General features: G+C 42.2%; 1 protein-coding gene across 1 annotated transcript in view; it reads right to left on the bottom strand.

Moving 5' to 3' along the window:
- Window positions 1-5,929, bottom strand: part of FRMD6 (FERM domain containing 6) — a 240,031-nt gene extending 234,102 nt beyond the window's left edge. The window contains exon 1 of the mRNA XM_019451819.2: window positions 5,715-5,929. The gene's annotated coding sequence lies outside the window, so the exon portion shown is untranslated. The remainder of the gene's footprint in view (window positions 1-5,714) is intronic.
- Between the last annotated feature and the right edge of the window lie 21,276 nt (window positions 5,930-27,205).

Genomic DNA, 27,205 nt, shown 5'->3' with positions numbered 1-27,205 from the left:
GTGGCTAATCTGAATTAAGCTGTGCTATAAGCATAAATACATACTGGAATTCAAAAACCTAGCATTAAAAAATGTAAAATATCTTATTAATAACATAAAGTTGCAACAATATTTTGATTATAGTGAGTTAAAAAATTTATCACTAAAATTAATTTCACTTGTTTTGTTTTTACTGTTATTTAAATTGTGGGTCTTAGAATTAGACAAAACCCCACATATGTAGTTCATTCACATTTGTGGTTTGTACTGTATTTTAATCAGAGAGCATTACTGTAGAGGCCAGTCCCCAAAAGAATTGTGGATAATGGAATGAACAATAATGAGATACATAGACAACCCATAGTTCTTTTTTTAAGTTTATTTATTTATTTTGAGAGAGAGAAAAAGAGAGAGAGAGAGAGAGAGAGAGAGAGAGAGAAAGCACACAAAGGGGGAGGGGCAGAGAGAGAGGGTGAGATAGAATCCCAGCCTCCCACAGAGGCTGACTCTATGCTATAAACAGGGAGCCCCTATGTGGGGCTCAACCCCACAAACTGTGAAATCATGACCTGAGCTGAAATCAAGAATTGGATGCTCAACCGACTGAGCTACCCAGGTGCCCCAAGATCACAGACTTTGAGCTTGATGTGGTCATTGGATGAGACTACAGGGGTCCTGGGAGAGAGGAGTGTATTTTACATATTATGGGAGAAATTGCAATAATTATGGCCAGAAGCTGGGCTTGATGGATTAAATATAACCACACACTATTTACTAATCGTCTTGTTAAGAAGCAGTTTATTTCTCCCGCCCTTTGAATTTGGGCTGGCCTTTTTATTTGCTTTGTCCAACAGAATGTGAAAGAAGTGATGTGTAGCTTTCGAGCCCAGGCCTCAAGAGGCTTTACAGCTTCTATTTTTGTCTGACTGGTACTGGGAGAATTCCATACTGTGATAAAGCCCACAATGAAAGGCCATATGGAGAGTTCTAGCAACCCCAGCTGTTCCATCAATTCCTATTTGTGGCCCCAAACACGAGGGTATCACTCTTATTTGGGGGGTGGTTTGTTCTGCAGCAATAGATAACAGATGTCTATTTGCAGTCTAACAGGGAGCAAAGAGTTGAGCAGATGGTTCAGGTTTCCAGGCAGAGGTGTCACTTGGGACTCCACCACAAGTAGAATGCTGTCACCACCATGTTCTTCATTACATGGGCTTCTCCAGAGTGCTGCTCACAGCATGGTAGCTGGTATCTCCCAGAGTGAGTGATCCAAGAAATGGAGAAAGTGACCAAAATGAAAGCCCTGACATCTTTTATAACCTAATATCAGAGTCAACATCCCATCACTTATCCAGTGTTCTACTGGGCGCACAGACCAACTCTGATAGGTTGTGGGAGGGGACCACACCGGGCGCTAATATCAGGAGGCAGGGATCATTAGGAGCCATCTTGAAGGCTGGCTACCACATAAACCAATAAATGAATATGTGTATTTCACACGCTTGAAGAATTCGCAAGAGGCTACTTTTCCCATATCCTCTATTATTCTCTGACCTATTTATTCACCACGGGTTCTTTAATATTTTTCTTTACTTCTCATTTCATTCCATACCTGTTATTCCCCTCTCCAACTTTGTTAGGCCATGGAACATGGCATTTCACGTCTTTATTACTCTGACTGGAGGCTTGTGTGGTTAGCGGGCTCAGTGTCAGTCTTCAGAAAGAAGGCTCAGTGATGAGAAGAAAGACACTCGAAGATTAGTACTCCCAAAACTTTTGGAGAGGAGAACTATAAATAAATTCAGCTCAATAAAGAGCAGGCCAGCCTGGAATTGGAGAAAAATGAGTCCTTGTGTTTGTTGCTGGTGACAATGTGAGGTTTCTGACGAAAGCAGTCTGGCAATTTTTCATAAGAGCTATAAAATTTGTTATACCATTTGACTCAGCAATTTCCTCATTGGAGACCACACACTCCAAAAGGAAAAGCAAAAGGAAGAAATGAACTTGTATTCTTTGGATCATCTCAACTGCTCAATAACAAGGAATCAGCTTGAGTAACAGAACAGAAAACTGTCTCAGTGTAAGTGATAAGTGTTTAATTTCATTAACATTGACCTGCATTTCTGAAATAAAATTATGTGAGAAACACAGAGTAGGGCATATGTAAGTAAACACATTACTAAGATCAAGGTTTGGAAAATCAAAAGTGATACAAATAGATTACTCTTCATTAGGATCTTGGGGATTAAAATTTTTCACCTGAACACCATTTCTCAGCTGTCTGAGATGAATAGGAGATGATCAAAGGCTTAATAGCAGCTGATTTCCATTAACCCAAGCAGTACCCTCTGAATCTAGTTTCCTCATCTACCAAATAGGTATCACATACCTAAATCCCAGGGTCATGAAGATCTGAGTGTACTCTGTCCACTGGGAAAGGCTTTAGAACCCAGGTGACATGGTGAAGGCAGTATGGAATAAGGGAATATGTGAATTCTGCCCCATCTTTGTATTACACTTCCATCTACAGTAGCTTAACTTTTTTGAACCTTGAGCTTCTTCAACTGTAAATGGGCCTTCCCACCTTCCTAGGTTCCATCAGGATTAAATATCATATCATGTGTATAGAGACCAGTGGAATATGTAGCACATAGTAGGTGTTCAATTAATATTAGTCCCCTTCCTTTTTGCCACCCCAGACCTCCAATGCTTTCATTCTCTTCAAATAAATACAATAGGGGAAACAGTTGGAAACTGGAAATAAGTTAAGGCCAAATATCAAAGAAGGTATTACTTCACTAGCTCATTGCCAAGTCACACAATAAAAATAGTCTGCAAGAAGTCTAAGGGGATGGGGTTTTGATGCACTGCTCGAGTTAACCAAAGGGTCGTCCAATAGGCTTGGTGCAGGGGCTGATCTGAACCCTTCTTTGGTCTCATTGGACAAGATCCATACTGTAGAAGAGTTTGCCTAAATGCTGAAAACAGGAAGGGGTTCAAAATGTGAGAGGACCCCTCAGAAATGAGCCTGTGACGTGACTTATGAATTGTGGAGCCCATGGGTAAACAGCCTGGAGACTTTCCAAGCTCTTCCTCAGAGTAGTTTCAAAAAGGTACTAGGAGTGGTAATTGACCAAGTAGAGACCATCTCTAAAGGAGAACTCTTTTTGGTTCTAGGTAGGCTCTAGGGAATATATTAGCTGAAATCAAGGAAGGGAAAGAACTTATTACAAACATTCCCTGACGCCTCTTAAGGGCTAACGTCTGTCCCAAAACACCAGCAGAGTGGAACTAGAACATATGCTCCTTTAAAATTAGAGTCAGCCCCAAATAGCAAGGAAAGAACAGGATGCATGGCCTTTGTTTGTAAACAAAGACCAAGATAAATGTTGGTTGCCAGACCTCAAAGGGAGGCATGACAAGCCACTTGTAGAGAAGCCACAGGCAGCCGAGTAATCCCTTTGGTCTCCCTGGTGGTCTCCAGTAGACCTTTCCAGAGGCACCACTGCAGAGCAGGAAAGCCAAGAGGGCCAGAGGGCATCTGCCTCAGTAGATGTGTACTGCTCACTGGTGTGTACTATCTTCCCTTGGCCAGCATTCAAGCTAAATTTGATTGTCACTCTTATCACAGGCTGTCACTAAATGCTTTGGAGTCAGGCACTTAGGTCTGAATTGCAAGCAGTAAGCAAATGGTTAAGCCTCAGTTTCTTTGTCTGTAAAATCGGGATACCAAGGGTCCCCACCTCATAGGTAGTTGTAAAGAACAAATGAGATCAGGTATACAAAGCCTTTAGCACAGCGCCTGGCACACAGGCAGGTCTTACAAATGTTAGGTGCTGTTATTATTTTTGTGTTGTACATTTTATCCTCTGCTTTGTTATTTCACGCATGGCAGCATTTCTCACCAGAACTGGGAGACGGGCAGAGCCGAGGAACCACCAGTGACAAACTCAGACCTTTTCCAGAGTGGGGGAATGGTGCTGTTTATAGCAACCAAGAGAAGATGCAGCCATAGGAAAGAAGTGAAAAGGGAGAGCATGTGCTGGTAATGAGGTAATATTTATATCTATCCACCGTGCCTCTGGGTCTGCCTCAAATCAGCTCAGAAGCCAGCTTCCCAAAGCAGAAGAGGGCCCAGGCCTGGCATGTAAGGAGGTTCGATCATATTTGCTGAGGGTCCAGGGCCTGTTGCCAGCTGATGAAGCAGGTCCCCTGAGATACACCGAAAGGGGAAGGGTCCCCACCCATACCCCACCCCTCACTTCCACAGAGTTTCTGGGCGAGAGACTAGCAGACAAGGCATTGCCCCTGTCTTAGAGCCTGCATGGCTCCAGGCCAAGCTTCCAGTCAAGGATCAGCGCCTCACTTACCCAGAAAACAGGAGTCACAAACAGAGCACAAATCTCATAATAGTGCTCTACTATTCCTTGGCCTCAGAGAACTGGCTTTTAGGAAGCTCAGGAGGAAGTTTCTTTTTGACAGGGTGTCATTTCAACTGGAAGACAATATATATTTTTCTAGCAGACCGATACAGAAGCGGTTCAGGTAACCAGGCCACCTGAACAGTCCAGTTATAAGTAATTGCACTAAACTCTGTGGTTGTCTGTTTGTTGGTGACACTAACAAGAGGTGGGCAAAAGTTACCGAAGAGGAAACTGAGCATGACACATATAGTCCTGAGCCCAGCACAGTGCCCAGAACACAAAAGGTGCTGTTTGCAGAATAAGTGGTTACTGAGGTGCATTTAAAATAAGCCAGGCTCCAACCCAGTTCGTGAGGAAAGTATCTCCTCCCTTTTTCCATCTCTCTCCCTCTCCCCTCCCCCCCACCCAGCAAACAAGAGACACTTGGTCATTCACAAGTGTTTTCTCAGAGAATTGATTCTTTGGTTGCTGACTCACAAACTCAGTTTGCTTTTAAAAAGTAGACCTAAAAATTCTCATAAAACTCCATTTTGTTCCTTTCCATATTCCCTTTATTACTTCCTCCTATCACACACGCATCATATTTTACTTTTACAACACTTGGGAACTGGTTATGACAAACTCTGTAACAGCTCATCATGTTCACTTTATGGTTTTTTTGTCTACTTTTACTAAGTTATATTCCTTATAAAGTAGTGCATGACCCCCAAATACATGAAAGCCTTTTGCTGTGATCCAGAGGGTGAGCAAGTAACTGTACTAATGCAACTGACACCTATTCAATATTTGTCACACTCCTAATAACTTCCTCCTAAAAAATGCATGGTATTGTCTTCTAAGAAGTCAACCGATGGGCTCTTGGAAAACTTAGAATAGGAATGCATCAAAAGGGGCCTATCTTCCGGTCAGATCATCATCTGTGCTTTTGTGAGTGTTCTTACCAAAGGTGATTGTGTGTCTGGAGTACAGGATACACACACCTGTAAATATGCACACTGCAAGTGAAAATCTAGAGAACACAGATGCTGTCTAATTCATCAAGACATGAGTTTCTTCCTGGCACTGACCACGATGGCTACTATAGGGAACAACCCAAGGCACCGCTTGCCTCCAAAAGAAATCCCGAGACAGGTTCTCCAGCCAGCAGAACCAATCCTCTCACTAGTCGAGGGTGGTTTACACATGGAAATCATATTATTTAAATCTTTTGGTGATTCTACTATGCCTAATATACGGACATGTCACATCAAATCTGCCTTAAAATTATATTTTATGTAAAACAAAAGGTAAGAACAACCGTTCGTTTCTTACCTGCTGCTGTAGTCACCAGAAACCAGGCTGCTGCTCTTCTAATGGGGCAGACTCCAGGATTTAATCTTCAGCTCCCTCCCCTGGAACCAGAACCATCGAAAGAAAACTTTCAATTGCTATGAGCAAGCAGACAATTTACTTCCAGCCAATTCTTTCTTATTCCCATGGCTTGCCGATTGTGAAAGCGGGGTGCCTAAGAAAGGATGTCTGGGGAGAAAGGGATCGAATTGAGAGAAAGGAGAAGAAAGAGTCCTCAAAGCAAGAGTTGGGTCAGCCAATATACGTCCTTCAAGGAGAGGAAAGCCCTCTTTTTTCAGCTTTAATTTCTCATAGAAGATCTGCCACTACATTACTCACAGGTAATTGCTACATTGCCCCTTCACAAACAGCAGACATACTTTTTGGGCGAGCCTCCAGATTTGTGATGCATGCCTGTACCTGTCCACAGGGATATCACTGTGCCTGGGAAAATTGGGAGGGCAACCGCCCGCCCAAAGGGAGGACCCAGTCTAGACTATTAATCAAGCTCTTGGGATAATATATGCCACAAACTAAGATCAGAGGCTGGTGTGAGCCCCTCTGTCCATAGGGCACCCACCTCACTCATGGGATCACCTGGTAAGGGCTCGAACTTCTCCCAAGTAGATCAGCAGCTACACTCTGTCAAGCTTTGACTTGTTTCCCCAACGAGGGAAGGAGTAGCAAGGATTACTATCACTGAAGGAATGTGGTTTTCTTACTCTGGGCAGTTAATGGAGGAGCCTCAAAGATGATAGATGTGCAATTACAATTCCTTTAAGTTTAATATCATGAAATGCAGTGTTTAAAAAGGCATTTCAATGGCAATCAAGTGTCATAGAAGCTTCGTGTTTGATTCATTCCTGGTTTTCCAGAAGGTGGAGGTAACACCATGGAGGGGACAGAGCAGAAGCACAGAAATTGGAAAGTCTTGGCTCCAGTGTTTATTATCCTGTCTATGGATAAATCACTTAACCTGGTTTCCAAAGAAGTCAAAAGAGAAGACGGGGCTGGAGATCTGCACAATAACAGAACACCACCTCTCCACTTCCACATCTATTTCACCTCGTCCTAGTATCAATGTTTTGGTTCTCCTTCAGGGAACCACCCCTTCCTCTCAGCTGGTTCGGATGAGGTTACACCACCCCCAGGCTTCTTCAGAAGTGGGCATGTGGCCACGTCAAGCCAATCGGAGTCACTGATAGATTCAGAGATGGGTCCGTACACAACGAGCATCATCCCTGGAACGTGAGCAGGGAAGGGGACTGACTTCTCACCTGGCTGTGGCTGCTAACCTGGTAGAACAGAGCCTAGTGCTTCTGGTGGCCATTCTAGAGAAAGAGGGAGGGCCTGAAGATAAAGCCACTGCAGAGGAAAACAGAGCTTAGAGATGACAAGGGACCGATTCCTGAAAATGTCATTTGAAGGCTTGGATTCAGCTATGAGTGACAGCAGCATTTTCCTTGGCTTTCTTAAAAATTTCCTTTAACTTCTTCAGCCCATTTTAGTTACGTTTCTGATGCCTGCCACTGAAACATTTTAGCTAATAGGAATGCCTTCCAACTGCCCCCTGCACCTAACTCTATTGCTTTTAAACATTCACATCTATAAAGATCTGGGTGGCATGGGGATGCAGGGGGACAAGAAATCAGTTTCCTTTTGACGCACTCTTACAATTTTTTTTTAAGGTTAAATCTGCAGAACACAGAGATGTAGAAGTAAGGCAAATTCTGGTGAAAGATTTTTAAATTCTTTACTCTTCTCTCAGAATACAGTTCTTTGTCTAAAAAACAAATGCAAATAATGCATAAAGGTGAAATGTAAAGTGAAGACCCTCACAGTTCTACCTTCCAGAGATAACCGGGGATAATGTCTTAGTGGCCTGCTATTCAAAACATGGCCCACAGAACAGCACCTTGGCCTAGAAGGGGTTAGATAAGCAGAACCCCAGGCCTCAAGCCAGTCTTGTACTTTATCAAGGCCATTAAGTAATCTGTATGCACATTAAAGTTTGAGAAGCACCAGCTGAAGGTATAGTCCTCCAGGGATTCTTTTTTTTTTTTTTTTCCATAGGGTTGCCAATATTTTTTTGCACATATAATTCGTTGGCTTTTTGTTTCACTGATTTTGTAAAGAAGAGGCACACCTGAGGGGTGCCTGGGTGGCTCGATCAGTTGAGCGCCCGACTTCGGCTTAGGTCATGATCTTGCAGTTTGTGAGTGTGAGCCCTGCACCAGGCTCACTGCTGTCAGCCTGTCAGTGTACAGCCCGCTTCAGATCCCCTGTTCCCCTCTCTCTGTCCCACCCCCATTTGTACTCTCCTCAAAATGAAAAATAAACACATACAGAAGAGGCATACATGAATACAATGACTCAGAAACAATACAGTCGAAATCCCTTATAAAACATAAGTGATTCATTTCCTGGGACCCTGTGCGAATTATAAAGTCATTACAGACCCATCCTTAGTGTCCTGAGGGACTCTGTACACAGTAGCAAACTCTTCCAGAAACGGACACGCAGAGCAGTGGTTCCACAACTTGCACGAGCATCAGAACCACCTAGAGGTCATGCTGCCAGCTGCACACCCAGAGTTTCTGATCCAGTAGGTCAGGGGTGAGGCCTAAGAATGCACATTCCTGACAGGTTCCTGGGTAATGCTGATCCTGCCAGTCCCCGGACAGTATTTCAACCAATACTGCAAAACTAAAAATGGTTTCATATTTCATACACACACAACACACACTGTTCTGAAACTTGCTTTCTTCACTTAATACTGTATCTGGGACATCCTTCCATGCCATCCACATAGCATTACAGCATTCTTTTTAAAGGCTGCAAGGCCAGAGATTTGGGGCTTATATGACAATATATGTTAAATGACAAAAAAGGGGATCACTGGCATCTTCAACATAAGGACAAGCATCCCCACCCCCAGATCACCACTTTCAGACTGTGTTTACATCTACAGATAAGCAAAGCTCTGGACTGACCAGGAAAGTGAAATTAGCATGGTGCCAGGGCCACTGAAGGTACAAGAAGACAATCTGGTTCCTTTGCACGCTATTCTAGTCATCATCATCTTCTTTTTTTTCCCATATATCCATAGTGCCAGATGCAGGAACAGGTAAACAGTGCGAACTTCATAAATGTTATGGAGTCGGTGAATGAAATGTCCTGAGCATCACATGTGCAGAACAATTCCACATAGGCATCCTTGCTACCCAGCTGTACCATACTGCACACACAAATGCTTTGTGGCCAGGTACCCTCCTGAGTCCATTCAGATTCCCAGAGAGAAAGCAATCCAGCTTGAAGATACGCCTGGAACTTCAAGGAGGCAGTGCAGCAAAAATCAGACGCGGAATTTTGAGGCAGTTCCTGAGACGCACACTGATACACTTCTCAGCAACCCCTCTACTTGGCTACAGGTGCTTTCCAGATGTCTCCCATTGTTAAAACCCTCTGGGCTCCTCAGAGAAGTTAACCTGTGGAAGGCTTTTCCCTTAGGTAGGAAAAGATAGCCATATAAATAAAATATGAACATATACATATATATCTCAACATTCTTCAGCTGGGAAATGCCCATGCTTCTGTAGCGACATATGCAATCACCACTAAACGAAAAGACGGCATGACCTCAGTAGACCCTGGAGAATCACATGTTGAATATTCTAATGTGAAAATTAGAAATCTCAAAGAGCCACACACTACATATGAATAAGCCACGTAGCAGCCCTGATTTGGCCACTTACTAGTTCTAAACTCTGTTGGAAGACCTCATTTTACTCACTTGACAAGCATTTCGTAGACCCACCTACTATGTGCCTCGTATTGTGTTTGGTGTCTGGGATACAGATATCTGGAATATGGAGAAGAGAGGTACACACCATGAAGGAACCTAGTGTGAGAGACAAGAAAATCCTTGGAGTAAGCCAACTGTGCATACAGATGAGGAGGGTCAAATGTGCACAGAAGGGTATACGGAACCCCGCTTGAGAATCATCAGAGATGGCTTCCAAAAAAGTGAAGATGGAGCTGGAAGGGAGTCTGCAAGGTAACCAGATGGAAGTCAGGCAAGCCTGGCACAGCATGTTGTGTCACAGAGCACAGGTGAGCTTGGGAAAGTGCAGGGCGTTTAGTGTGACTGGAGTGAAGTAGCCTGGGAGCAGGTAAGAGAGGGGATGAGTTGGAAGTCAGCTGAGAGATTAGATGCAGTCACCAGTCAGCAGGGATGGGAGATGACCTAAATTTGCATTTCTAAAGGCTCTGGGGGCAATGTGGAAATGGGACCTGGAGAACGGGATCAGAGCCAGGGGGTGCAGCTTTGAGGCTCATGCTTGTCCCAGGCAGCCCTGGAGGAGCCGGGGCTGGCTTTGGAAGACCAAGACAGGGGAGAGACCAAGAATGCACGGGCCTTGGTGACTGGGCAGAATAAGGGGAAGGGAACAATGAGGGCAAGGGATGAGTTCAAGGGGACACCCAGGTTTATGGTTAGGGTAGAGAGCCAACAGGCAAAGAATTTTGTACAGAATTGCATTGGGGGTGCGATTGGGATGGAGGATGATAAGGTGGCATTGCTCCTCAAACACGTGTATACTGGATCTAAGGATATCCTTGCTGAGAAAGCATACACCCCATTAGGGCACAATTTAAAGGTGCCTTGTGGTGGGGTGAATAGTGTCTTCCCAAAATTCATGTCCACGCAGGACCTCAGAATGTGACCTTATTTGGAAATAGGGTCTTACAGATACAGTTAAGATGAGGTCATACTGGATTAAACCCTAAATCCAAGGACTGGTGTCCATATAAGAAAGAAGAGAGGCCACACAGAGACACAGAGAAGAAACCCACGTGAAAACACTTGCACAGACTGGAGTCATGTGGCTACCAGCAAAGAAATGCCAAAATTCCTAGGAGCCACCAAAAGCTAGGAAGGGGCAAGGAAAGATTCTTTCCTAGAGCCTTCAGAAAGACCATGGTCTTGCCAACACCTTGATTTCAGACTTCTAAGCCTCTAGAGCTGTCAGAGACTTGATTTCTGTTGTTTTAAGCCACTCAAGTTTGTGGTATTTGGTTAGGGCAGCCCTAGACAACTAATAAAGCTCCCCAAACTCCTTTGGCTCAAATTTTCCTGAAATTGCACCATTACTCAGTTTTCTAGGTGGCGGTTGGGGGGGAGGTTGATCTGTTTAACTGGGAAGGATGCTATATCAAGCCAGGTTCACACACATTTTATGATTCACTCTACTTCAAGGCCCTGTGGGATTGGAACATGGGTTAAGGTGGGTCTGAAGAAGGGTGGGGGGGGGGGTGTTCTTGGGATAATATAGGCCAAGATAGGATCTCACAGCAGGGTAATTCTAGAGAGGAGGGGCATCAGATGCCACTGACATTCAACAGGATTCTAGGAAATAGGCAAATGGTTATTATTACTTCCATCTTACAGATAAAGAAACTTAAGTTGACAGCCTTTAAGTGATTGTGTGAAGGTTACACAGTTAATAAATCCTGGAGGCAGATATAAAAAACAGATTTTCTTAGTCCTATTCTCAGGATTTTCCATGGGACCATGTAGCCTCTATCATGCTGTCTCTAGGGAACCACCTTAGACTAAAATAAGAAAGAAAAAATATCATTATCAGTTATTGTCACAAAGGGGTTCTTCTACACAAATAAATTTCCTATACAACTAAAAGTATTCCTGTAAATGCCAGTTTCTTTATTTTTACCATTTTACATGGAAGTCTTCCCTGCCTTGTAAAACAAATCATACTAAAAGGACTTAATCGCCTCCCACTGGTATGACCATTAATCACTGCTAATAACCTTTGTTAAAGTGCCTCAGTTTTTCAAAAGAAATGGGCAGAAATCTGTAGGCACAGATTGAGGCAGTGTATTTGCTGGCCCACACAGATCTGGTCACCACACTATCCATCAAGAGGAGAATCATGCAGGTAAGGGATCAAAGCTTTCATTGACCAAGTGCTAAATATATGCCAGGAAATATGTGAAGTGCTTTCTTACGTGTTCTCATGCAACCTTCCAACCTCCCTGTGATATGACTATTTTTAATGCCCATGTTATACAGAGAAGGAATCTGTGGCTTGGGGAACTTCTAGCACTCACCCAAGAAACATGAGTACACTAGGTTGGTGATAAGCTCCTATATGAAATAGATACCTGTTGATTGAGAATCAAGTTAATAAACATCCACATTTAAATCCAAGAGTCAAGCCAGAATTTTTCTTTGAGAACTCAAGGAAAAGGGTTGTGTCCTTAACTGGCATGAAATGCTGCCAAGTTTCTCAGCTCAAACTTCTGAAGGATGAGGTATAACCTTCATGCCTGTATTAGCTAATCTAAATCTTGTGTCAAGTCAACTTAAGTGGGCTCACCTGAGTTGAGATCAGGAGTGAGATGCTTAACCAAGTGAGCCACCCAGGCGCCCCCACTCTGCAAATGAACTTTCCATGTGAGTGAGCTGCGATGCAAAGGGAAGGGCCTGGAGGCATCTTTCACCTTCTTGGAGCTAGTGGTTGGCCTCCTAAGACCCATGATCTCAGGCTTCTCAAAAGCCTACCATTCACTGATGCTCACAAGCTTGGTTCTGCTGGGTTCTTCTGAGGACCTCCCAGGGCATAATCTAATCCTCAATTCTTTTCTCTTTGAGGACAGAAGCATCATGATACAAACACAGGTCCAAGAAGCTTCTCATACAAGAAGGTGAGCTCCTCATTGCTCAGAGGAGAACTACATCTGACTAATGTCAACCAAAAACTTACCTCATTGGCTGCATTTTTAAGTTTCCAAATTGCTTTGCCAAATGATGAACATTGCATTTGGGTTAAAAGGGGGAAGACTATGTGGATATGAGAAACTGGCACCCATCATCCACTCTACTTTTTTTCTACTGCAGAGGTTGGAAAGCTAACAATTACTTTCTCCAGGCTCCTTGCAGCCAGAATTTGGTTTGCAAATCAATCCTCCAATTAGATGCAAGTGTAGCAGATTTGGAAAACGAATGTGAGAGAGGGACTTTTCCCTCTGCTGCCTCTACTGTTGCTTTTGGAAACGGGTTTGTGTGGGCGGCAGCTTTTCTGCAGCAGTGTTCCAGGGTCTAGTCTCCAGATGTGTAACAGATGAGGGGCTGTTCTGGTGGTGGCAGTGGAGTTTTCCTGAATGTTTCATTGCAGCTAAGGGGATGTGTTCTTGAAGTCAACAGTTCAGTCAACGAACTTCTGATTCATACCCTGTTCCTGACAGCAGCAGAAGGAGGCAGAGGGGCTCCTCCTGACAGGTCAGATTAGTAATTCCTTCCGGGAATCATCCTGCATTTCCAGCCTAGCAACCCCTCTTCCAGTCTCTCCAACAATGTTGAGACTTTCACAAAAGGGTCTTGCCTGTGGAGAGTTTCTAGTTGTTCTTCCCATGAGGGGAACTGAAATCAGGAACCACACAGTTCACCATCTTGCTGATATCATTCTTCGCACATTTATCAGATAACTCAGGCACCGTGACTCCTCATACTTTATTCACAATCCTTAGGAGGTCAGGTTTCACTCTCTGACAATGTTGAATGTGTTCAATTCCTTGTATTACATTTTATTCTGCTGAAGAAAGCTAAATGGATTATGTTTCCCATGATTGAAACCTGCATGGGTTCTAATTCAAACACAAGTCCTGAGTTTTTCTCGATAGTTCCAAACAGTGTTCAGCTCCTCAATAAAGCAGAGCTAATGTTATTGTTTTTATTTACCTCTTACCCTAGGCCATCATTTTGGGATTTGGTGTTAAAAATAAAGGAAGAATTTTTAATGGAAATGTTCACTATTCCCATATTTTAACAAAGATTTATTGAATGTCTTCTATGTTTGAGGGACTGTGCTAAGGTACCCAAATGTTAAGACAACATGGCATAATGGAAATAGCACAAGCTCTAAGTTGTTGACTTTTGGCTTTGCCCTTTGTGTACTGTCTGTCCCCCTCAGTTAGAACGTTAAGTGCCTTGTGAGCAGACAGCCCCACTGTCTTCCTCAGTACTACATCTCCTGTGTTCAGAACAGTGTCTAATGAATTAAAAAACATGCAATCAGTATTTACTGGACGAATCAATTAATCTTGCAGTAAAAATCCCCGAAGATAATGGTTTAAAGAAAAAACATTTATAAAACCAAACTGTTATTGATAATAATAGTAGTATTCCAGTGTGTGACTAAACATATTTAGCTTTCAAAAATTTTTTTAAACCACAACAGGAGGAAACATCACTAGATTCATTAAAAACCAACCAGACAGGCACAGTTCCTCCCTCAGTTGGATTTCCCTGTTCACCAGGTATAGTTGTACTATGCCTATTTCTGTGTTCCAGACAGATTCTCCCGTTTCAAAAGAATGTGGCATTCCTGAAGTTTACTGTTCCCAGTGATTCACAGTGAGCAGAGACGAAGTAAAACACAATTCTGACTCCCTGGTAAAAACAGGGCATAGAAATACCTACAGAGCCTTTCTTTCAGCCTGCTCTGCTGCCCTTCAAGTTTGTTCTAGAAACATGAAATGAGGATCCTCTCCACTGGCCCTGGAGAGAGTACTGGCCTGCAGCCAAAGGTGGGTGTGGGCTTCTGCAGTCTCCATGACACCATGTGCCAGGGCTGGCTCCAGAAAAAGGGGCTGCATCCTGCCCATGTGCCATGACATAAGCCCCAGTCAACATTTCAGGCGGTCAGCAAATAGCTCTAGGGAACATCTGGATTTGAGCCCAAAGTAGGTAAAGCCAGATAATTCTATTGGAGGCAGCATCTCTTTTATGTCATGAAAAGCACTAATCAAGTTCAGATTGTCATCTTTTGCTAGACATGTTTTTCTTTTCTATACTAAAATGATCCCCATTCTCCAATCCCTGAAACATCCAACTCCTTTGAAAAATGGTATGAGCTGTGGTTCCCAGCATCATACTGCTTGCTCTCAGGTACACCCAAGGGAAAATGCAGTTATAAAGTATGATCTGGACAAACAAAATAAAACCTAATACAAATTAGGGCCAGTTCCCGGAACAACAAAAGGGCCAGTTCTGCATATGCTCTAATCTCTGTTACTGATTTACTGGCTGAATGGTCCACTCCAGAAAGCACTTGGAGGAGCCCCCATGCCAGAAAACACTCTAATTCTTTCCAGTTTTCAGTCAAGTGACTGGGAGTTCTCCTTTGACCCTACATGTTTATTGTAATCTCGCCACTTTTCAGGACCTAAGATATAGCTTGTCTACAGTGCGAGAGCTACAATAAAAGCCAACTTGTTTGACCAGGGAAAACGTGATCTAAGGGAGCTCAACCTGAAATTCAAGTGATATTAACTTATGAAGTGTTTGTGTCTTTTATAGCTTATACTTTTACAAATAGTAGGTACCTAGTATTTTCATTCTTGCCTTTCAAGTGCTGTGTGTATAAGAATGCAATCCGCATAGCATTGTTTTAATTAAGTGCTCATTGTATGAATGATGAATCAAGGTAACACTCTGAAACTTAAGACATTGGCCCTAGTAGGTGACCCCAGGGACCCCGATATTTGCTCTTTACTTGTACAGCATCATGCACGTGGTTTCACAAGATCATCTTCGACAATCACACTTTCAACATACTGGTTGGAGATTGTCTCCTGACCACTACTGGGTTGAAGTGAACTGTCACCTTCACCAGTATACCACAACCCACCACTACCACATCTCCTCCCAGATAACATCTCACACTCACCAGGCACTGTTCTAAGCACTTAGCATGTATTATCTCTCATATGCCTCACAATATCACTGTGAGGTAGATACTATTATTATTCCATTTTTTAAAACATTTTTTATTTATTTTTGAGACAGAGAGAGACAGAGCATGAAAGGCGGAGGGTCAGAGAGAGAAGGAGACACAGAATCCGAAGCAGGCTCCAGGTTCCGAGCTGCCAGCCCGGAGCCCGACGCGGGGCTGGAACTCACGGACCGCGAGATCATGACCTGAGCTGAAGTCGGCCGCTCAACCGACTGAGCCACCCAGGTGCCCCTATTATTCCATTTTAATCATGAAAGCACTAAAGCACAGAGAAGTTGAGTAACTCACTCAGGGGCGTTAGTGTCAGGATCTGCACCTAGGTCCTGGTAGGACACCAGACATCCCAACTGATATATGTGAACACAATGCTTTCTTACCCTCAGGCACCACATGCACTAATGGAGGATACACATATGCAAAATAGATTATTACAGTTCTGGGTTTTTAAACCAACAGTTGCTTCCTAGGTCTTAATTTTCTATACAGCAGGAATACAGATACATAATAGATAGAAGCAAAAAGAACATCGAAGAGGACAGACACCCTTCTCCTCATATTCTTTCCCAATTTATTATTGGTCTTTGTTCTCTGCCTGGCCATAAACTTAGGGTTCTCATAAGTTGCATTTTCAGTGACATTTTCAATTATTCCGCCTCAATCGTTCTATAAACACACATGTATGCGTCAACCTTGCATCCTGATGCTGGGCTCAGAAATTGTGGCACCAGATCTCAAAACATAGTCTTGTCTTCCGTTGCTCTGCTGTTTTCCCCCAGCTTGTCACTACTTCTTCCATAGTTCCTTGGCTGTATCTGACTCCCCATTCTGCTATCCCAGCCCTGATTACTGCTCAACTGGGCTGTTATAACAGCCTTCTCTCACCTCCCTGACTTCAGCAATCCACTCTTTCCAACCGTCTTGACCCCCACTTTCACTCAAGTTTAAACAATTCATTGCTGATCATCTCACAACCAAACTCCTTTGCCTGACTTGTAAAGCCTCCATAATCTTTCCCCACCCTATCTAGTCAATTTTCTTTCCAACAAATCCCAAAAGACCAACACACACCCACTGAACCAGTCAGGCTGTTATCTTAACTAGAGAGGCAGCAACCCACATGCCCCCACAGCTACCATTTTCCCACCTCAGGTGACATCTGCATTGCTCAGGTCACCATCTCACTAGATTTTACCCATCATTCAAAGGCCCAGCTCAAATCGCAATTATTTAAGTAAATTTTCTTCACTGTTTCAGCACACACTGATCACTTCTTTCTCTGACCTTCTATCACATTTACAAATTAGTAATAATATAAATAACAGTCAGGATGAGCTAACTTCTACTGAGTACTTCATGTGTACCAGGCCCTCCTGGGAGAAGTAGTTTTATTATTCCTCTTTTACAGAGGAATAAACAAACACAGATATGGGAAGACAATATAACTCATCTTTACACTTGACTGTTGGCTAATCATTTCATTTGTGTTATCATGGTCTCCCCAACAAGCTTTCCATTCCTTTGAGAGCAGAGACTGAGATTCATATTTATTCTGTGTCTTCTGCACAACTAGTGGAGTCTGTGTGCACTGTAAGTTATCACAACTTTTGGTTGGCCCTTGTAGACATCGATATTACACATCTTTCAAAATCCCTACCCTGCAAGACTTGCACCATGTTTGTACAGTGCACAAATACATGCTAAACAAACCCTTTTGAGCACAATGATGAATGGTTTGGGACAATTCATAGTCTACAAATGTCTCTAGGTGATTCTCTGGTAACCTTACTACATCCATCCTCTACGTGCTTGAAACATTTACAGTTGAGAAGCCACAGGGAAGCTGTCAGCAATCAGTGACAAAATTAATTAGAAATTTTGGAGGAACAAGGGGGGAAGAGGGCAACCTAGGAGGATGCTGGACTCACCTCATCCTGCTGATCACTTAGATTCCACCCACATCTGCCTAAATATCCCAGAAAACTACCAGAAGACTAGCAGAAGGGACTCTCCAGAACCAAGCGTAGACAAGAGGCCCACAGAAAAGGGTAGGAAGGGCAGAGAGGTGGTGCATGCTATGTGGACTGATAGGAGGGAGTCAGGGCAGTGGAGGGGGAGCCCATGCGGTGAGGCAGAGCTCCCGAAGTCTGGCTTGCAAAAGCAGAGGGGCCAGAGTGAGTGACAGCCAGAGGGACTTAACATCTGGAATGTTAATAGTCAACAGCTCTGCTCTTGGAGAGTGAGGAGGGTGAGGGGGCGCCGGGAGAGAGAGTTGTTGAGCTCTAGAAGACAGAGCTCAGCTCAGCGTGGAACAAAGGCACTGGAAAGCAACATCTCCCTCTCCCATCCCCCAGCCAAAATTCCAAAGGGAACCAGTTCCCATCACTGAACTTGCTTGCGTTGCACAAACTCTCAACCCTGTGCTTCTGTGGATCCATCCCTCCAATGGGGCTGCCTCCCTTGCGGTGCTGCAGGGCCCCTCCCACAGGGGACCACCACAGGCAAAGTGAGCTAAGTCTGCCCCTCCCACCCCGTGCACCTTGCGGATCCACCCTGGCTAATATGCCAGATCCCATCAAAGCAGCACCACAAGCCTGGCAGTGTGCAAGTAGCCCAGACAGGGGCTACACCACTCCACAGTGAGTCCTGCCCCTGGGAGAGGGGAAGATAAGGTATCCACCAGTCTGACTGTGGCCCCAGCGGTGGGCTGGGGACAGACATGGGGTCTGACTGCAGCCCCACCCACCAACACAAGTTCCTCCCCACAGCACAGGGGAAGTGCCCTGCAGTTTGGCACCACCCCAGGGACTACCCAAGATGATGAAATGGAAGAACTCCCCTCAAAAGAAACTCCAGGAAGTAGCGACAGCTACAAATTGATCAAAACCAATTTAAGCAATATAATGGAACAAGAATTTAGAATAATAGTCATAAAATTAATCGCTGGGCTTCAAAAAGTATAGAGGACAGCAGAGAATCTATTGCTACAGAGATCAAAGGACTAAGAAATAGTCATGAGGAGCTAAAAAAATGCTATAAATGAGGTGCAAAATAAAATGGAGACAATCACAGATCGGATTGAAGAGGCAGAGGAGAGAAGAGGTAAATTAGAAGATAAAATTATGGAAAAAGAGGAAGCTAAGAAAATTAGAGATAAAAAATTCCAGGAGTATGAGGGGAGAATTAGAGAACTAAGGGATGCAATCAAGCAGAACAATATCCATATCATAAGAATTCCAGAAGAGGAAGAGAGAGAAAGGGGCTGAAGGTGTACTTGAACAAATCATAGCTGAGAACTTCCCTGATCTGGGGAAGGAAAAAAGGCATTGAAATCCAAGAGGCACAGAGAACTCCCTTCAGACTTAACTTGAATCGATCTTCTGCACAACATATCATAGTGAAACTGGCAAAATACAAGGATAAAGAGAAAATTCTGAAAGCAGCTAAGGATAAACAGGCTCTAACTTATAAAGGGAGACCTATAAGACTAGTGGCAGACCTATCTACTGAAACTTGGCAGGCCAGAAAGGAATGGCAGGAAATCTTCAATGTGATGAACAGAAAAAATATGCAGCCAAGAATCCTTTATCCAGCAAGTCTGTCATTCAGAATAGAAGGAGAGATAAAGGTCTTCCCAAACAAACAAAAACTGAAGGAATTCATAACCAGCCCTACAAGAGATCCTAAGGGGGGTTCTGTGAGTGAAATGTTGCAAGGACCACAAAGTACCAGAGACATCACTATAAGCATGAAACATACAGACATCACAATGACTCTAAACCCATATCTTTCAATAATAACACTGAATGTAAATGGACTAAATGCTCCAACCAAAAGACATAGGGTCTCAGAATGGATAAAAAAACAAGACTATTTGCTGTCTACAAGACACTCATTTTAGACCTGAGGACACCTTCAGATTGAAAGTGAAGGGATGGAGAACTATCTATCAAAAGAAAGCTGGAGTAGCCATACTTATGTCAGACAAACTAGACTTCAAATTAAAGGCTGTAACAAGAGATGAAGAAGGGCATTATATAATAATGAGATGGTCTATCCATCAGGAAGAGCTAACAATTATAAATGTCTACGTGCCAAATACGGGAACCCTCAAATATATAAAACAATTAATCACAAACATAAGCAATCTTATTGATAAGAATGTGGTAACTTCAGGGGACTTTAATACTCCACTTACAACAATGGATAGATCATCTAGACATAGTATCAATAAAGAAACAAGGGCTCTGAATGATACATTGGATCAGATGGACTTGACAGATATATTTAGAACTCTGCATCCCAAAGCAACAGAATATACTTTCTTCTCAAGTGCACATGGAACCTTCTCCAAGATAGATCACATACTGGGTCACAAAACAGCCCTTCATAAGTATAAAAGAACTGAGATTATACCATGCACACTTTCAGACCACAATGCTATGAAACTTGAAATCAACCACAGGAAAAAGTCTAGAAAACCTCCAAAAGCATGGAGGTTAAAGAACACCCTACTAAAGAATGAATGGGTCAACCAGGCAATTAGAGAAGAAATTAAACAAAATATGGAAACAAATGAAAATGAAAATACAACAATCCAAACGCTTTGAATGCAGTGAAGGCAGTCCTGAGAGGAAAATACATTGCAGTCCAGACCTATCTCAAGAAACAAGAAAAATCCCAAATACAAAATCTAACAGCACACCTAAAGGAAATAGAAGCAGAACAGAAAAGACACCCCAAACCCAGCAGAAGAAGAGAAATAATAGAGATCAGAGCAGAAATAAACAATATAGTATCTAAAAAAACTGTAGAGCAGATCAATGAAACCAAGAGTTGGTTTTTTGAAAAAATAAACAAAATTGATAAACCTTTAGCCAGGCTTCTCAAAAAGAAAAGGGAGCTAACCCAAATAGATAAAATCAGGAATGAAAATGGAATTATTACAACCAATCCCTCAGAAATACAAGCAATTATCAGGGAATACTATGAAAAATTATACGCCAACAAACTGGACAACCTGGAAGAAATGAACAAATTCCTAAGCACCCACACACTTCCAAAACTGAAACAGGAAGAAACAGATAATTTGAACAGACCCATAACCAGCAAAGAAGTGGAATCAGTTATCAAAAATCTCCCAACAAATAAGAATCCAGGACCAGATGCCTTCCTTAGGGAATTCTACCAGACATTAAAAGCAGAGATAATACCTATCCTTCTCAAGCTGTTCCAAAAAATAGAAAGGGAAGGAAAACTTTTAGACTCATTCTATGAAGCCGGCATTACTTTGATTCCTAAACCAGACAGAGACCCAGTAAAAAAAGAGAACTACAGGCCAATATCCCTGATGAATATGGATGCAAAAATTCTCAATAAGATACTAGCAAATCGAATTCAACAGCATATAAAAAGAATTATTCACCATGATCAAGGGGATTCATTCCTGGGCTGCAGGGCTGGTTCAACATTAGCAAATCAATCAATGTGATACATCACATTAATAAAAGAAAAGATAAGAACCATATGATCTTGTCAATCGATGCAGAAAAAAGCATTTGACAAAATTCACCATCCTTTCTTAATAAAAACCCTCAAGAAAGTTGGGATAGAAGGAACATACTTAAGCATCACTAAAGCCATTTATGAAAAGCCCGCAGCTGATATCATCGTCAATAGGGAAAAACTGAGAGCTTTCCCCCTGAGATCAGGAACATGACAGGGATGTCCACTCTCACCACTATTGTTTAACATAGGTTGGAAGTGCTAGCATCAGCAATCAGACAACAAAAGGAAATCAAAGGCATCACAATCGGCAAAGATGAAGTCAAACTTTCACTTTTTGCAGATGACATGATACTATCCATGGAAAACCCTATAGACTCCATCAAAAGTCTCCTAGAACTGATACATAAATTCAGCAAAGTCGTAGGATACAAAATCAATGTACAGAAATCAGTTGCATTCTTATACACTAATAATGAAGCAACAGAAAGACAAATAAAGAAACTGATCCCATTCACAATTGTACCAAGAATCATAAAATACTGAGGAATAAACCTACCCAAAGACGTAAAAGATCTGTATGTTGAAAACTATAGAAAGCTTATGAAGGAAATTGAAGAAGATATAAAGAAATGGAAAAACATTCCGTGCTCATGGATTGATGAATAAATATTGTTAAAATATCAATACTACCCAAAGCAATCTACACATTCAATGAAATCCCAATCAAAATTGCACCAGCATTCTTCTCAAAGCTAGAACAAGCAATCCTAAAATTCATATGGAACCACAAAAGGCCCCAAATAGCCAAAGTAATTTTGAAGAAGACCAAAGCAGGAGGCATCACAATCGCAGACTTTAGCCTCTACTACAAAGCTGTAATCATCAAGACAGCATGGTATTGGCACAAAAACAGACACATAGACCAATGGAATAGAATAGAGACTCCAGAATTGGAGTATTGCCAACTAATCTTTGACAAAGCAGGAAAGAATATCCAGTGGAAAAAAAAAGTCTCTTTAACAAATGGTGCTGGGAGAACTGGACAACAACATGCAGAAGAATGAAACTCGACCACTTTCTTACACCATTCACAAAAATAAACTCAAAATGGATGAAGGACCTGAACGTGAGACAGGAAACCATCAAAACCCTAGAGGAGAAAGCAGGAAAAAAACCTCTCTGACCTCAGCCACAGCAATTTCTTACTTGACACATCCCCAAATGCAAGGGACTTAAAAGCAAAAATGAACTATTGGGACCTCATGAAGATAAAAAGCTTCTGCACTGCAAAGGAAACAATTAACAAAACTAAAAGGCAACCAACGGAATGGGAAAAGATATTTGCAAATGACATATCGGACAAAGGGCTAGTATCCAAAATCTATAAAGAACTCACAAAACTCCACACCCGAAAAACAAATAATCCAGTGAAGAAATGGGCAGAAAACATGAATAGACACTTCTCTAAAGAAGACATCCAGATGTCCAACAGGCACATGAAAAGATGTTCAATGTCGCTCCTCATCAGGGAAATACAAAGCAAAATCACACTCAGATACCACCTCACACCAGTCAGAGTGGCTAAAATGAACAAATCAGGAGACTATAGATGCTGGAGACTATGTGGAGAAATGGGAACCCTCTTGCACTGTGGTGGGAATGCAAACTGGTGCAGCTGCTCTGGAAAACAGTGTGGAGGTTCCTCAAAAAATTACAAATAGATCTACCCTATGACCCAGCAATAGCACTGCTAGGAATTTACCCAAGGGATACAGGAGTGCTGATGCATAGGGGCACTTGTATCCCAATGTTTATAGCAGCACTTTCAACAATAGCCAAATTATGGAAAGAGCCTAAATGTCCATCAACTGATGAGTAGATAAAGAAATTGTGTTATATACACAATGGAATATTACGTGGCAATGAGAAAGAATGAAATATGGCCTTTTGTAGCAGTGTGGATGGAACTGGAGAGTGTTATGCTAAGTGAAATAAGTCATACAGAGAAAGACAGATACCATATGTTTTCACTCTTATGTGGATCCTGAGAAACTTAACTGAAGACCACGGGGGAGGGGAAGGGAAAAAAAATAGGTTCGAGAGGGAGGGAGCCAAAACATAAAAGACTTGCGAAAACTGAGAACAAACTGGGGAGCCTGGGTGGCTCAGTCGGTTGAGCGCCTGGCTTCGGCTCAGGTCATGATCTCACAGTCTGCGAGTTCGAGCCCTGCATCAGGCTCTGTGCTGACAGCTCAGAGCCTGGAGCCTGCTTCAGATTCTGTGTCCCCCTCGCTCTCTGCCCCTCCCCCACTCATGCTCTGTCTCTCTCTCTCTCTCTGTCTCAGAAACAAATAAACATTAAAAAAATTTAAAAAAACTTGAGAACAAACTGAGGGTTGTTGGAGGGTGGCAGGGAGGGGAAGGTGGGTGATGGGTATTGAGGAGGGCACCTGTTGGGATGAGCACTGCGTGTTGTATGGAAACCAATTTGACAGTAAGTTTCATATTAAAAAAATCAAATGTAATTCTTTTTTTTTTAATAAATTTTTGAGAATTACACGGCAGGGAAGGTTGTTAATTTTATCCTGGCCAAGAACTGGGTCTTCTGTTTTTATTAAAAATTAGGTAGCAGCAAGATTTCCCCAAGTAACCAAATATTTACACCACAATATTATGGATTTTCTCCAAATCTCTTCCAGCACTTTTTTTCCCTTTAATAACCATGGTTAGGGGGTGCCTGAGTGGCTCAGTTGGTTAAGTGTCCAACATGAGCTCAGGTCATGATCTCACAGTTTGTGGGTTCAAGCCCCGCATCAGGCTATGTGCTGACAGCTCAGAGCCTGGAGCCTGCTTCAGATTCTGTGTCTCCCTTTCTTTCTGCCCCTCCTTCACTCATGCTCTATCTCTCTCAAAATAAATAAACGTTAAAAAAATAACAACAACCATAGTTAGTATAGACATATTCAGCAAAGATAAACAGCACAGTAAAAATTGGGAGAGATAATGATTTAGACCAAACTTTAGTATTTTTTAAAAGTCACAATTATTTCATACATTCATCATAGTTGTAATTTCCAGTTTCTCATTCCCATACTCATTCTACAAAGAGGATATGTAAAAATTCACAAGATTCCTCTTCCCTGTCACTTCAGATCAAAACTTCAACAAAAGCCAAAAACCACAGAGAAAAACTTACTTAAAAGTTCTTACATTGGTTCAACTGCAACTCATGAGTTTCTGAGCAAACTCTTATAAGCAGTAAAGAATCTTTTCTGACCAACATGTCCAGTGAGAAAATTCAGCCCACCAAAGCCAACCTAGTTGTAGTTACCACTGCATACGGCTCACTTTCACTGATGCAAGCAGATTTCTTCACTTGAAAAAAATATATATACGGAAACAAAGAAAACCATTTATATATCTTGTCTCCTGATATAGTTTCTTAAAGCTTCAGCTTATTAGGATTTCCTTCACTGCCACCTGAAGCCAGATACATGGCCCATCTGATCCTATAATAATTTCAGTTTTAGAGATAAGCTGGCTTGAAAAGCATTCTCCTGGAGAATTTTCAAACTAAAATCACTCACTCAGAGAAAACATTAACTCACATTAAATAATAACATTTTATATTTTCTCCCTAATTGTAGAAAAGATACTCGCTCGCTGTGGAAAACTTGGAATACAGTCCTACTTCCTCTTTTATCAATCTTTGTTCATCTAACTTGAGGTTTTCAGACCTAAGTAAATCTTTTTTCAGCAATAGGTATTAGCTTTTGTGTATAGTTTTGTAATCATATTCAAAACTTTAAATTTTTAATTTTTATTTGAGAGAGAGAGAGAGAGAGGGGGAACACGTGAGTGGGGGAGAAGGGCAGAGAGGAAGAGAGAGAGAATCTCAAGGAGGTTTCACATGCAGCACTCAGGATCATGACCTGAGCCAAAATCAAGAGTCAGATGCTCAACTGACTAGGCCACCCAGGCACCCCTAAAAATATTTTTAATAATTTCCAATTGCTTACTGAAAGTCATTTTGTACTTTTCTGTGTGTGTGTCCTCATACCAACTTACCTGTTGATCAATTGGACTTCAAATTGAAATACATTTTTTTATAGAACGGACCATGTGGGCTGGATTTTCTACTTCCTTGTAAATCTAGAAATAAATTTCTATGGTCTTTGCACATAAATATCTCTTTGGGTGAATATGATGTTCTTAAGAGACAACCTTATCTTCTAGAACAGTCTTTTAGTCTTTAGGGTTGAGAGGTCTGACCCCAGCTGGGTGTTTATTTTATTAATAACCTATTCATTTCTGTCTAAATGCCTAAAATATTCCTTAACCTGGAAACACAAACCTTTTAAGAGATATGTCTCTATTTGGGTCTGTTATCTCAGATCTTCTTCACTTCTGGAAAGTTTTCTTCTGACATATGCTTGACCATTGTTTCCAGTATTTTGTTGCATTTCTTCTTTGGGAATAAATATAATTCTTAGATAAGATTTGTGTTTTCTGTCTTTTCTCTCAACATTTTCATCTTGGTCATTCTGTTCCTTATGTTACCTTCCACTTTACCAGTTTGACTTCTGTAGAGTCTTGTCTATATTTACTCTCTTCAGTACAGGCTTGAATTCTGCTACTTTACTTTGGGCATATTTGTTTCAACCTTTACAAATCATCTTTCTTCTCAATCTTTTTATCCTGATGGCCCCTGAATCCTATTTCATGGTGGATATGCCTGCTCACATCTTTCTGGGTATACCAAAAATATTTCTGCTAACATGTTTTTCTCTTTCCTGGAGAAATTTATTTCCAGATAGATAAGCTTGCTTCAAGTTTTAATGGAAAAGATACCTGTCTCTTATCTTGCAGTATTCTTTTCCTAGGTCCCCTTTGGGCATCTTTCTGTCTTTTCATAGACAGAAAAGAGAACAGTATGTTCAAGTCTGGCACTTGCCAACAGATAGTACTGGTGAAGAGTCTTAATATTCCCTCACTTTCCTCTTGGGTACAAGCAAAGCAGATCTGAAGGGCAAACTGACTCACATAGTACCTACCTCCGTTTTCAGGGTCTACCAGGTCTCTGGGTGGGGCTTCTCCTGTTCTGTCTTACTAGGAAGAGAGAGACAAAGAGGCAATCTGCTGTTCTGTTTTAGAGGGCAGTACATAAAAGATCATATGCCTTTCCAGCATGCATTGTCCCCTGCCTTCTTCTTGCTTCTTCCCTATTATGGCACTTAATATCACACAATTAGCCCTTCCAGGACACAAAACATTCTCTGCTTGTTTCCATCTACCTCCTGCCTGGGAGCCATATCTCTACATGAATATAGAAGGAAAGAAGCTGATAGGTTGGGTTGGGAGGCATGACTCTGGATTTGACTCTGGCTATTTCAGAAGATAGTTTCTTCCCAGTTGGACCATTTGCTTTCCTGACCAGTGCAGCTCTAAGATTCTGAAATAGCTGAGGGCAAATGATAGGGACAAGGTACATCTGTGTTTTATTCTCTTTTAGCACTAGCTGGGTTGAGTGCATGAGGCATGTATTTTGTAAATTTAAGAATATGCTTCTTGGGAGGTGCCTGGGTGGCTCAGTTGGTTGGGCATCTGACTTTGGCTCAGGTCCTGATCTCACAGTCCGTGAGTTCGAGCCCACGTCGGGCTCTGTGCTGACAGCTCAGGGCCTAGAGCCTGCTTTGGATTCTGTGTCTCCCTGTCTCTGACCCTCCCCCATTCATGCTCTGTCTCTCTCTGCATCAAAAATAAATAAACGTTGGGGCGCCTGGGTGGCGCAGTCGGTTAAGCGTCCGACTTCAGCCAGGTCACGATCTCGCGGTCCGTGAGTTCGAGCCCCGCGTCAGGCTCTGGGTTGATGGCTCGGAGCCTGGAGCCTGTTTCCGATTCTGTGTCTCCCTCTTTCTCTGACCCTCCCCCGTTCATGCTCTGTCTCTCTCTGTCCCAAAAATAAATAAAAAACGTTGAAAAAAAATTAAAAAATAAAAAATAAAAAATAAATAAATAAATAAATAAATAAACGTTAAAAAAATTAAAAAAAAAAAAAGAATATGCTTCTTGGGGCACCTGGGTGACTCAGTTGATTAAGTGTCCAATTCCTGATTTTGCCTCAGGTCATGGGCTCAAGGTCATGAGATCTAG

This window comes from Panthera pardus, unplaced genomic scaffold (assembly GCF_024362965.1).
Source record: "Panthera pardus isolate Hobbes unplaced genomic scaffold, ASM2436296v1 HiC_scaffold_24, whole genome shotgun sequence".
Lineage (NCBI taxonomy): Eukaryota > Metazoa > Chordata > Mammalia > Carnivora > Felidae > Panthera > Panthera pardus.
This window is presented reverse-complemented; position numbering and strand designations above follow the sequence as displayed.